Here is a 12,238-nt window from a genome sequence, read left to right as displayed (position 1 = left end):
CTCCTGTTTCTGTTGACGTCCCATCCCCCTTGGTCCTCTACTCCCTTAAAAAGACCCAGGAACAGGATTCCTCTGAGCAGGAGATGGATTTGGATGAGGAATGTCTTGCTTACTTTTCTCAGATTCCTTCTCCTTTGGACTACGGGTCAGAGGAAGAGGGCTCTACTATTCCTTATACTCTGTTTGAAGAGATTTCTTTTGGGAACATGATCTTCAGGGTAAAGGAGTTCGTTAAATGGGATTGTGCTCAGGTCTCTGAGATACATAAAAGAAGCTATGAATTGCTGCAGATGAACTCTCCTAAACCTTCGGCTGTTTCTCCTGTTTTGGCTGCCTTGTTGGGTGCATTTTCTAATGTTTCTAAGGCTCTAGACTCTGAGTCCCCTGCTCCCATGAAACCTGATAGATTCTATATGGTGCCTGAGAACTGTAAATTTTTGTATAAGTATTCTGCTGCTGATTCCTCAGTGTTGTCTATAGCTTCTGATAAGCCCTGTTACTTGCTTACTTCTCCCATGCTACTACCCTCTGATAAAGAGTGCAGGACCATGGAAAGGCTAGGCAAGATGTTTATACCTCAGTTACCTTGGCTTTTAGGTCTGCTAATTATAAGACCCATATGTCCAAGTACTTGTCGGCTCTGTTATCCTTGGCTTGTCAGGTTATTTCTGATCTTCCAGACTTGTAGGGTAAAACTTCTGCTCTTTCCTTGTTAGAGACTTCCTTCCAGATGCCTCATTATTCCATAAAGTGTAATTATGATGCTTCCTCTAGGGCTGTTGCTTTTAGGTCAGTAATCAGGAGGAATTATTGGCTTCTGCTTCAACCTTTGCATCATGATATTAAGGCAGAATTGATGGATGCCCCTCTTGATTATAAACACACTTGTTTGGCACAGCTACTGCTGATATGTTTAAATTCCTTCAGGATAAGGGCAAGGCTTTACAGGAACATAAATATGTGTTTGTTTTTACTGTGTCTAAATTTCAGAGAAACTACTCCAATAAGCCAGCCTTTGTTCACAGGCAATCTCGTCCTCCTCCTAAGGGCAAAAAAGGTGTCAAACATGCTCCTCCTGCTAGGACTACTCAGACTTCAGTGCCTCAGAAGTCTCCTTTTCAAGATAAACCAGATGCTGTCTTTACTATCCACTTCTTCCCAGCCGCGTTCTCTTTCTCTTCAACTCTCTCTCTTACTGTTTGGCTACAGATTATTCAGGATTTCCAGGTCATGTCCATTAGTTGTCATGGGTAATTCATGGTTTAGAAATCTCTTCCCCCATTTATTGGTGTTCCTCAGCCCCCTCAGGAACAACTCTTCTTCTTTTCAATGGTGCCTGGGGACCTTTTTACTCAGAGTACAATTCAAGAGGTGCCTGTGTCAAAAAGGGGAAGGGAGTTTTACTCCTGGACGTTTCTAGTACCCAGACAAAAGGGTATTTGAAGACCAATTCTACACCTCTTTCATCTAAACACTTTTCTGAAGGTGCCCTCCTTTTGAATGTTGTCCCTTCAGACTTTGTTCCCACTTTTTCTTCCTCAGGCTTACATGGTATCTCTGGATCTTATCTCCATATTCCGATCCATCCCCTTTTCAGGAAGTTATGCTTCTCTGTTGCATGCTGGCATTTTTCAGTTCTCTGCTTTGTCCTTTGGCCTTTCTACTGCCCCATGGGTATTCACCAAATGCCTAGCTCCTGTGATTGCTTTTTGCAGGATTCACGGGATCCACATATTTCCTTATTTGGACAACTTCCTGTTTCAGGCATCCTCTCCAGAGATCATGTTGCAAAATCTTCCTTTTGCCATTTCTCTTCTGCAAAGCCTGGGGTTCACAATAAACTTCAAAAAGTATTTTCTGTCTCTTGGAAAGGACCACGTTTTTCTAGGATGCAGGATTCAGACAATGCCTATGCTGGCATCCTTGTCTACTTTCAAGGCCTAGACACTCATTTCCTTTTTTCAATCTCTTCTTCCTCTGGACAATATTACAGCCACTGAGTTTCTGAGAGTTTTGAGATTCATGGCATCCACCATCCCTATGCTTCCTCTGGCCAAACTCCACATAAGAAAATTTCAGTGGTACCCAAAGTCAGCTGCCTTCAACATGGTCATGCCCTAGAATTTGTAGTTCCTCTTCTACCTTGTCTCTAGAAGGAACTTCTCTGGTAGATCCAGCAGTTGTCTTTAAATCCAGGGCTCCCTTTTTATCCCCCTCTTCCCAATTAGGAGCTGTTCACAGATGCTTCAGATGTGGGATGGGGAGCAGCTTTTGGCTCCCTAAAGGTGCAGGGTGTGTGGTCACCTGTTCAACAGAAACGGCATATCAATGTCAGAGATAAAAGCTCTTCTGCTGGTACTTCAAGCTTTTCATCCTCTTTTCTCTCCAGGACCTCTTAAGGTATTTACAGACAATAGCACAATGATGTGGTATGTAAGCAAATGGGGTAACAAGATATTATCTTCTTTGCTGACTGGCACTCCTCATGCTGGATGCTGCTGTCCAGTTTCAAGTGATTCTTCAGGCAGTTTGCATTCCCTCAGATCAAAATATTGTGGCAGCCATTCTGAGCATGCTCCTTAACTCAATCCCATGAATGGATGCTTTACAGGGATGTGTTTCTGGACATTATTCATCAGTAGGGTACTCCTCAAATATTTCTATTTGCCTACCCTCTAAACTGACAACTTCAACTATTTTGTACCAACATCCCAGATCCTCTGGTTTGGAAGGTAGACACACTATCACTTTCTTGGAAGGGGGAGTTTCTTTATGCTTTCCCTTCCCTCCCTCTCATTCCAAAAGTCCAGTTCAAAATTCAACAGGATGCTCCCAAAATCTTGCTGGTGTCTCCCTTTTGACTGAGACAACATTGGTTTCCTCTTCTTCTGCATTCAGCCAAGGGCAATCATCACAAGTTACCTCACAGGTGGGACTTACTCAAACTAGACAAGGGGGATCTCTAATCCATCCCCACCTGTCCGCTCTTCAGCTGATAATGCGGGTGACAGGATTTTGATTTCATATAGACACCTTTTGTCTGAGGATGTGCTCAGGGTCCTGAAGGAGGCCAGGAAACCCAGTATTAAGAAATCCTACTTATCCAAATGGAAGAGTTTTTTTGTTTAGTGTCTTTCTCATAATCTGGATCTACTTTCACTGGATTTTCTTTTGGTTCTCTCTTATCTGTGTGAATTGCTCAATGTTGGGTTGGCTTACTGTTCCCTTAAAGTCCACTTATCAGCTATCTCTGCTTGTCTGCATTTATCTCTCCCTTTAGATTCTAGATTTAAGTCTAAACAATTCTTGAAATGTATCCTTCATATTAGACCTCCAAGGAAGCCTGTTCTTCCTCCCTGGGATCTTAATTTTCTTTTGGAAAAATTGACTCAGCTTCCTTTTGAAACTGCAGATTCAGCTTCTTTGCAGCATTGTTCTTGGAAGACTGTTGTTTTGTTAGCCCTTAATTCTGTCAGATGCATGTCTGAGCTTCAGGCCCTTATGGATTGTTCTCTTTTTTTGGTGTTCCATAAGGACAGGGTGCCCTTCTGTACTAATCTTTCTTTTATGCCCAAGGTGGTGAATGAGTTGTCCCTTAATCAGTCTATTCATGTGCCCATTTTTTTCCCTTTTCCGCAATCTGCAAGTGAAAACGTCCTGCACATGTTGGATGTGCATAGACAACTCAGATGCCATTTACGTAAAACTAAGACTATTAGGAATTCTAATCAACTGTTTGTTTCCTTTCATCCCAGGTCCTTCGGATTAGCTGTATCCAAGTAAACTTGTTCATCTTGGATCTTTTTGTTATTCCTTTCATGGTAAGGCCGATCATTATTCTGTTAAGGCTCATTCTGCTAGAGCTGTGGCTTCTTCTGGTGCTTTTTTCAAGGGTTTGGATACTAACTCAAGTCCTGAGGCAGCTGCCTTGACTTCTGTGAATAGATTTACCAAGTACTACAAGTTGGATGGAATCTCCAGAGCTAGGCCTGGTTTTGCTAGGCCATCCTTCATGGCTTCCTACAGGGCTCTGGTGGTCCTTCCTCCTGCCAGGTTTCTTTCTGAGCTTTGGCACTTTCCCCTAACATTAAGAATACTACAACAATGAAATTATACTGAAACAGTGAAATGGAAGGACATAGTACAGTTGTGTAAAATTTACTATAATGGTAGATGTCCTTATGTTAACTGTTGCAGTATTCACTCCCTCCTTCTACCCTTTGGTCCATTTCTCTTCTGTATGTACTGATTATGTCTCTTTTCCTTGGACTGGCGTTCCTACTGGGGCATTCAGTTCTGAGGATGGTATGTCTAGACATCACCTTTATACCTTACACTATGCAAGGAGCATACATCTGATGTACGTTGTACCTTAAAGGCAACCTAAAGGCTTTAGTATACTGGCCGGATGTTGGGCCACCATTGCCAGGGGATCCCTATTGTAAAGAATACTGTAACAGTGAAGAGAAGGACATCTAGCGTTATGGTAAGATTTTACACAACTGTACTTTCTTGAGTGTTATCTGTTGATGACGTAGGCACATTACACACAATAATTTTGAATGTATGTCATGTGTAAGAAGGTCTATGTAATAACCTATTTGATTTATAACTTTTAATTACTCATATCCTATTAGCAGTGGAGAATGCATTTAAGCTTATTTTGTACATTTAAGCTTATTTTGTGCTTTGCTCCTATATATACTCTGCTCATGTTACTGTCAGCTTTCTGAATAATGTGTTTATGTAATGCCTTAGTATATGACAGTATACACATGAAGTTGTTTACATAGCGATTTGTTAGAAATGTCCTGCATTCTATGTGGGAATACAGAGCCCAAACAATCTATAAAAGCACTTACGAAATAATAAAGAAAATAAATAACTAATGTATTATATAAACACATTAGTCAGTATTTATCTCATCATTTTTTATTTTCCGTATTGGAAAAAGTTGAATATAGTCTAAGGGGTGGTCCATGGAACATAATACTTGAACAGAGAGAGAGAGAGAGAGACAGAGAGAGAGAGACAGAGAGAGTTGTGGTGGCAGATGATACCCTGTTCCAATTACTCTCTATTTTAGCAAAACAAAATCTCAAGGACTGTAAGTTTCTAAACAAACAAACAAAACAAGTCAACACTAACCACAGTCACATTTGTGTTCTTAATTCATTCCTTCCTTTCTGTTGATGGCCTCCACATATATCTTCGTATCCCTCATGCACATATTCTTGGAGAATAATATCAGACTTCATTCTATGGTATCTACAACACATCTACAGAATTCTGCTACTCAAAGTACATTACACAAAAGTTCTCTGTAACATTAGCCCTACTGCAGATCTTTGCCCACTGACCCAAATCATTGAAAAAGTTGTTTATGGTCAGCCAAACACATTAACAAATACAATATTTTCATTTAGTCAAAGCATGTGTTCAGATATAAATTCCATTTATAACTCTGTAATATAAAACTATTGAAAGTAATGAATGCAGACAACAGAATATATGATAGAAGAACTAAGGGACTTGTCCCCTCCCCAACCCCCAACATGAGCTGCACTAGTTCTTACTTCCTAGATGTGCAAGTTTGATCTTTATCAGTGCCGGACTGTAGAATACATGATAGTGACTGTGGCTAGGGCATTGCTCAAAAAGGTGCATCTCAGTTTTGCTGCAGCTTCGCTAATCCATAAACATTAACATGGGGTAATGATATAGTGCGTTTAGAATCTAAGGATTTCATTTCAGAATTAAATGCTAAGACCAATTTTGAACAAAGTTCTCTAATTCGACAGTAATAGAGATTACAGCAGTTATGTAGAATGAACTTTATATCCCCAAGTAAACTAGTTTCCATGTTTTTTTAATGTTATAGTTTCCCATTTGATCAGCTGTAGTAATTACCTACGTTTTCTACAGAACTGGGCTTTATGTAGTTTCTATTAGATTTCATGAAGGGATTGCTTTCTTTAGGGCTTCTACTCTAGGTTAAAGACATTATTTTCTCAGTAGTGCCAGTTAATCTGAGGATATATTTCAACAGTATAATAAGTGCTGGGCTAGGATTTCTTTATACGATCATTTACTTGCGGTTTTAATTAATCTTAGTGTACATTGAATTGCATCTTGCTGGTATTCCCATTCATATTTTGTTGTACTGCGGTTCATATCATACCTCTCAACCACTTATGGCAGGAAATCTGGACAAAGCCATGAATAACGGGAGGACAAAGGCCCAAAAATAGGGACAATTTTTAAATGCTGCTCTTACAAACTTAGAAAGTTGATAGAATAATAAGTTTTGCATTAGCATTGATTTTTCCGAGAGGTATAAAGTTTGAATCTGAAATGTATGTCATTATTTTATCACTTCAATCCTCACTGATTTGCCAGAAAACCACAATTGTACTGAGAAATGGACCAAAAATATGAGGTAAAAATCTGGACATTCTGCGAAAATCTGTACAGTTGAGAGGTTCGTATTTTATTTTTCATTCTTTCATCTGATTTCTTTTTAATCTTACTGAAATTCTTTCTCTACAGGTTGCTTTAGTATTAACTTGGTAGGTTGTTCTTGTACTTTTTATATGCTCTGTTTGAAGTTTTTTTTCTCTTTCTTTGGTTAATTTGGCCTGGTTTTCTTTAATTGCTGATTGAATAAATGACAATAAATTCTTGAAGATATGGATAAAGAGGAGCTAGATGTTTGCTAATACAGACAGTATGGTGATTTACAAAAATACCTACAGGAATACATGATAAATGGTTTATTCTTGCCTTTAATTAGTGTCCATTGTTTGGACACATATATACTATTAGTGGGCCTAGAAATATAGGTAGAATAAAAAAATTGTGGTGGATAATAAATATTTTAGTTTATTGCTGCTTCGCTGGTATCATTGTATATTTATGTACACAATGCTAGCGAAGGTTTATATTCAGTTTACACATAATATTATGTATAAAACATACTACAAAAACAGGACATTTAATTAACAGAGGAAAAAAAATGCCACTGCACCCATTCCACAAACAGCATACACACACAGACACAAACATACACACATACACAAACTCACAGATGTACATACCACCACCACCTCTAAAACCAAAACCAGAACAAAAATGCTTTGCAACAATTAAATCATAAAACAACCTTCCTTACTGATGAATAGAAACTACAAGAGCCCCAACTCTTTTGATTGTAGTTTGAGCAATACATGAATCTGGGCCAAGATACTTTTCAGAGCACCCATTGTCTCAATATACTGTACAAGATATTCTATGGCTTATGTGCTGAACCCCAGGATATTCCATATATGCATAGACAGATACACACACACACACACAGACACACACACACACACACACACACACACACACACACACACACACACACACACACACACACACACACTTGTTCAAGAACACAGGTATGCACATACATATAAGAATATATTTACAAAGGCAAACAGTTAAAATTACATAAACACAGATGATGAGTTTGGTCTTATAATTATTTATGACAGAGCATTCGAGCACCTACAGTCATAATCTGCTAATGTTTGTTTATTTTGTCATGCAGATTGCTGCTTATTATGAGACCATAGTCTTCTTCATAAGACAATTGTTCTTACATTCACTGCTGCAGTACTCTTAACAGATGGGATTCCCTGCAGTGGAAGCCCGAATGTCCGGTCAGTCTGCCAAAGACTACTTGTTGCTTTTAAAAAGTACGCCAAACATCACCCGAATGCTCCTTGTATAGCATAGGGCATAAAGATGATGTTTAGGCCTAGCATAATAAGAACTTCTTTGCCACCATTCTGAACATATGTTTTTACCATCAGTCTGTTTACCTGCTTCCCTTTTCTGCCAGCTGAATGCATTTTCATTCTCTAGTGACTACCTACGCCTGTTTGCTGACATCTGTTGCAGTTGCAGATAAGTATCCCATTGGGGATTTTGTTTTTTCTTACTTTTTTTGCTCCTTGGGGGTTAATGTCATCCAGGAAGAGTAAATGCCAGTGTGGGAGACAGATTCTCCATAAAGACTTCCATAATAAGTATCTTTTTTGTCTAGAACCTTCTCATGACCATACGTCTTGTTCTGTTTGTCAGTTGTTCATTCTGAAAATCCTACACAGTAGACTTTCTTCTCTGTCCTTGTATCTTGAGAACCAGTGTATTAGGCATCTTGCTAAAGATGCAGTGGAAGGAATCTCCTGTCCCAAGGGTCAGCTGTTAAGGAAGAAGAAGGTGAAAAAGGGTATGACTGGAATCTTCCACTGTCCATCCTCTGCCGGGTGTTTCACCTGAGGTCATTACAAACCCACTGGTTCACCTGGCTGTGTTGTTGGATTTCTCTGATGCAACCATATCAGAGGCTGGCGAGGGTCTGGGTGGCAGAAAGTCTAAAGAGCATTTGCAGGAATCAATCTTGGACATTCAGGGGGAAACCACTGTTGATTTTTTCCAAGGGATTTAGGGGAGTTCCTCAGTTTTGGGTTGTTGAAGAATTTATTACTATGGTTCTCCTGCTGTCCTGGGTCTGAGCCTTCTCAGTTTTTGGAGGGGATATTCCCTTAAAAATGAAACAAAAAAATAAATATGCTTCTTCTGCTCCTAGGGATCCAAAATGTGAGTGGCTGGCCTTCACTCAGGGGCTATTTACTGCTTTAATGTCCTTAAAGTCTCCTCAAGGGGTTTAAGTCTCTGTTCCTCCTTGATTCACTACTCCCCTTTAAAGGTTTAGAGAACAGGATTCTTCTGAGGATGAGTCAGATTTGGATAATGAATCCTTGACTTATTCTACTCAAATTCCTTCTCCTTTAGACTATGGGTGAGAGGAGGAGGAATCTCTTAGTCCAGATATTCCTTTTGAGGAAATTTCCTTTAGGGAAACACTCTCTAGGATGATAGATTTTTTTATGTGAGATTGTGCTCAGGTCTCTGATATCCGTTAGAGGTACTGTGAGTTGTGCAGTTGGAATCCCTTAAACCTCCATCTATTACTCCTATTTTGGTTGCTTTGCTGGATGCTTTTTCCACTGCCTTTCATGTGCCTCATTGTATGCTTCCGGCCCCCCAAAAGCCTGAGGATTGTTCTTTCCTATATAAAAGTCCTGCTGCTGACACCTCTGTTCATGTCTGTAGCCTCTGATAAAGCATCTCAGTTGCTTCCTTTGCCCAAGTTATTGCCTTTTGACAAAGATTGCAGAACTATGGAAAGTTTGGCTAATTAGGTTTGCACTTCTGCTACCCTAGCTTTTAGGGCTATTAGTTATCAGACCCACATGTCTAGGTATGTGCTGGCTCTTCTTTCTCAGGCTCGGCAACTTATTTCTGAATTTCCAGACTCCAGGGGTATAACTTCTGTTCTTTCCTTTCTAGGGGCTTCCTCTCAAGTCATTCATCATTCTATTAAATGTAGTTTTGATGCATCAGATGCCTATTCTACGGCTGCTGTTTTTGGTTCAGTGATGAGGAGGTATTCTTGGCTTAGGCTTCAACCTCTTCCTGATGATATTAAAGCAAAGTTGGTGGATGCTTCTCTAGATTCTAAACTTTTGTTTGGGGAAGCTGCTACTGGTTTGTTTAAGTGCCTTTAGGATAAGGTTAAGGCCTTACAGGAGCTTAAACATGTATTTGTTTGTCCTGTGTCTAAATTTCTGAGAAACTACCTCGCTAAGCCTGCCTTTGTACATAGGCAATCCACCTTTCTACTAAAGGTAGGACGAGTGGCAAACGGGCTCCCTCCTGCTAAGGCTACTCAGATTTCAGGAACTACAAAGCTTTGCTTTCTGGACAAGGCAGGTGCTGTATGACTATCCATCTCCTTCCAGTCACATTCCTTTTTCACTTTCACTTTTTTCTTTCTCTTCCTGTTTGGCTTCAGATCACGCAGGATTCTTAGGTTCTGTTGATTATTTGTCAGGGGTAATTCATGGTATGGAAATCCCATTGTCCTTTTATGGGCATTCCTCAGCCTCCTCGGGAACAACTCCCCTTTTCCCAGAGGTTCTTCAAAATTTCTTGACTCAGGATACTATTCAAGAGATGCTTGTGTCAAAAAGGGTTCTACTCCAGACTGTTTCCTAGTGCCCAGAAAAAGGGCACTTGGTGACTTATTCTAGACCTCTTTCATCTAAACAATTTTCTAACAGTGCCTTCCTGTTAGATGTTGTCCCTTTATATTCTGTTTCCTCTCTTGCTCCCTCAGGCCTATATGTGGTATCTCTGGATCTCAAGGATACTTCCCTCCATATTCCAATTCATCCTCTTTTCAGGACATTCTTGCATTTCTTTGTTGCTTTCTGGCACTTTCAGTTCTCTGTTTTGGTCTTTGGCCTTTCTACTGCCCCATGGGTATTCACCAAATGCCTTGCTCCTGTGATTGCTTTTTGCAGGCTTTGAGGGATCCACATATTTCCTTACTTGGACAACCTGTTGATTCAGACATCCTTTCCAGAGACCCTTTTGCAAAATCTTTATTTTTCCATTTCCCTTCTTCAGAGCCTGGGGTTCACTGTAAATTTCAAAAAGTCTTCTCTGACTCAAGATCATGTTTTTCTGGGTTGCAGGGTTCAAATGGTGACAATGCTTGCATTTCTGCCCCCTCCAAAAGCCTTAACTCTCATTTCTTTCTTTCAAACTATTCTTACTCTAGCTTCCATTACCACCAGGGTATTTCTGAGAGCTCTGGAGTTCATAGCTTCCACCATTCCGATGCTTCCTCTGGCCAAACTTCACATGAGGAAAGTTTCAGTGTTTTCTGAATTCAGTGTGGCTCCAACGTGCACATCCTCTAGACTTCATAGTTCCTCTTCTTTCTTTTCTTAGGCAGGAACTTCACTGGTGGATTCAGCAGTTGCTCTGAATCCAGGGATCCCTTTTCACCTGCCTCTTTCCTCTCAGTAATTCTTCAGAAATGCTTCATACATGGGATTGTGGGTGACATTTGGATTCCTAAAAGTACAGGAGTTGTGGTTGCCTCATCAGCAGAAGGAGCACATCAGTATCAAAGAAATGAGAGTGCTTTTGCTGGTTGTTCAGGCCTTTCATCTTTGGTGGTTGGCAGTTCTGGTATGGGATTTTGCTGTCAAGTATCAAGTAACTCTTCAGGCATGTTATATCCCTTTTAGTCAGAACATTGTGTCAGACACTCTGAGCAGGTCCTTAACTCAGTCCCATGAATGGATGCTTCACAAGGATGTGTTTATGGACATTATCTACCAGTGGGATACTCCTCAAGTGGATCTTTTTGCCTCCCCTCTGAACAGACAGCTTTCTTTGTTTTGTGCTAGAGACCCAGGTCCTCTGGTGTGGAAGGTGAATTCCCTCTCATTTTCTTGGAAGGGGATATTTCTTTATGTATTGTCTCCCCTTCCTCTCATTCTGAGAGTCCTGTTCAAGATTCAACAGGATGCTCCCAAAATCTTGGTGCTGACTCCCTTTTGGCCACAGCAGCACTGATTCCCTCTACTTCAGCATCTAGCCAGGGGCAGTTATCACAGTTACCTCACAAGGTGGATCTAATCATGCAGTGGATCTGTCATCCAACCCCACTTGTCCACACTTCAACTGACACGGTGGGCGATAGGATTTTGATTCCTCACAGACACCTTTTTTCTGAGGACATGCTACAAGTCCTGCAGGAGGCCATGAAACCTATTACTTGGAAATCCTACTCATCTGAATGGAAGATGTTTTTTTTTTTTTTGGTGTCTCTCTCATAACTTGGACCCACTTACTGTGGATGTTCTTTTGCTTCTTTCTTATTTGTGTGAGTTGCTCAGTGCTGGTTTGGCCTATTCTTCTATTAAAGCCCGCTTATCAGCTATCTCTGCTTGTCTGTCTTTTTCTCCTACTTTAGCTTCTAGATTTGAGGTTAAACAATTTCTTAAAGGCATCCTTAATATCAGGCCCCTTAGGAAGCCTGTTCCTCCACCATAGGATCTTAATTTTGTTTTGGAGAAGATGACTCCGGATCCCTTTGAGCCTGCTGCTTCAGTTTCCTTGCTACATTGTTCCTGGAAGACTGTTCTTTTGCTAGCTCTTACTTCTGCCAGAAGAGTATCTGAGTTGCAGGTCCTTATGGCTTGTCCTCCTTTTTTGGTCTTTCATGAGGTCAGGGTGTCCTTGAGCACTAACCTTTCTTTTATGCCTAAGGTAGTTAATAAGCTATCACAGAATTAATCTGTTAATCTGCCTACTTTTTCCCCCTGCATAC

Source organism: Protopterus annectens, chromosome 10.part0 (assembly GCF_019279795.1).
Source record: "Protopterus annectens isolate FY-2018-M chromosome 10.part0, PAN1.0, whole genome shotgun sequence".
In the NCBI taxonomy this organism is placed as follows: domain Eukaryota; kingdom Metazoa; phylum Chordata; order Ceratodontiformes; family Protopteridae; genus Protopterus; species Protopterus annectens.
Note: the sequence above shows the minus strand (reverse complement) of the source record.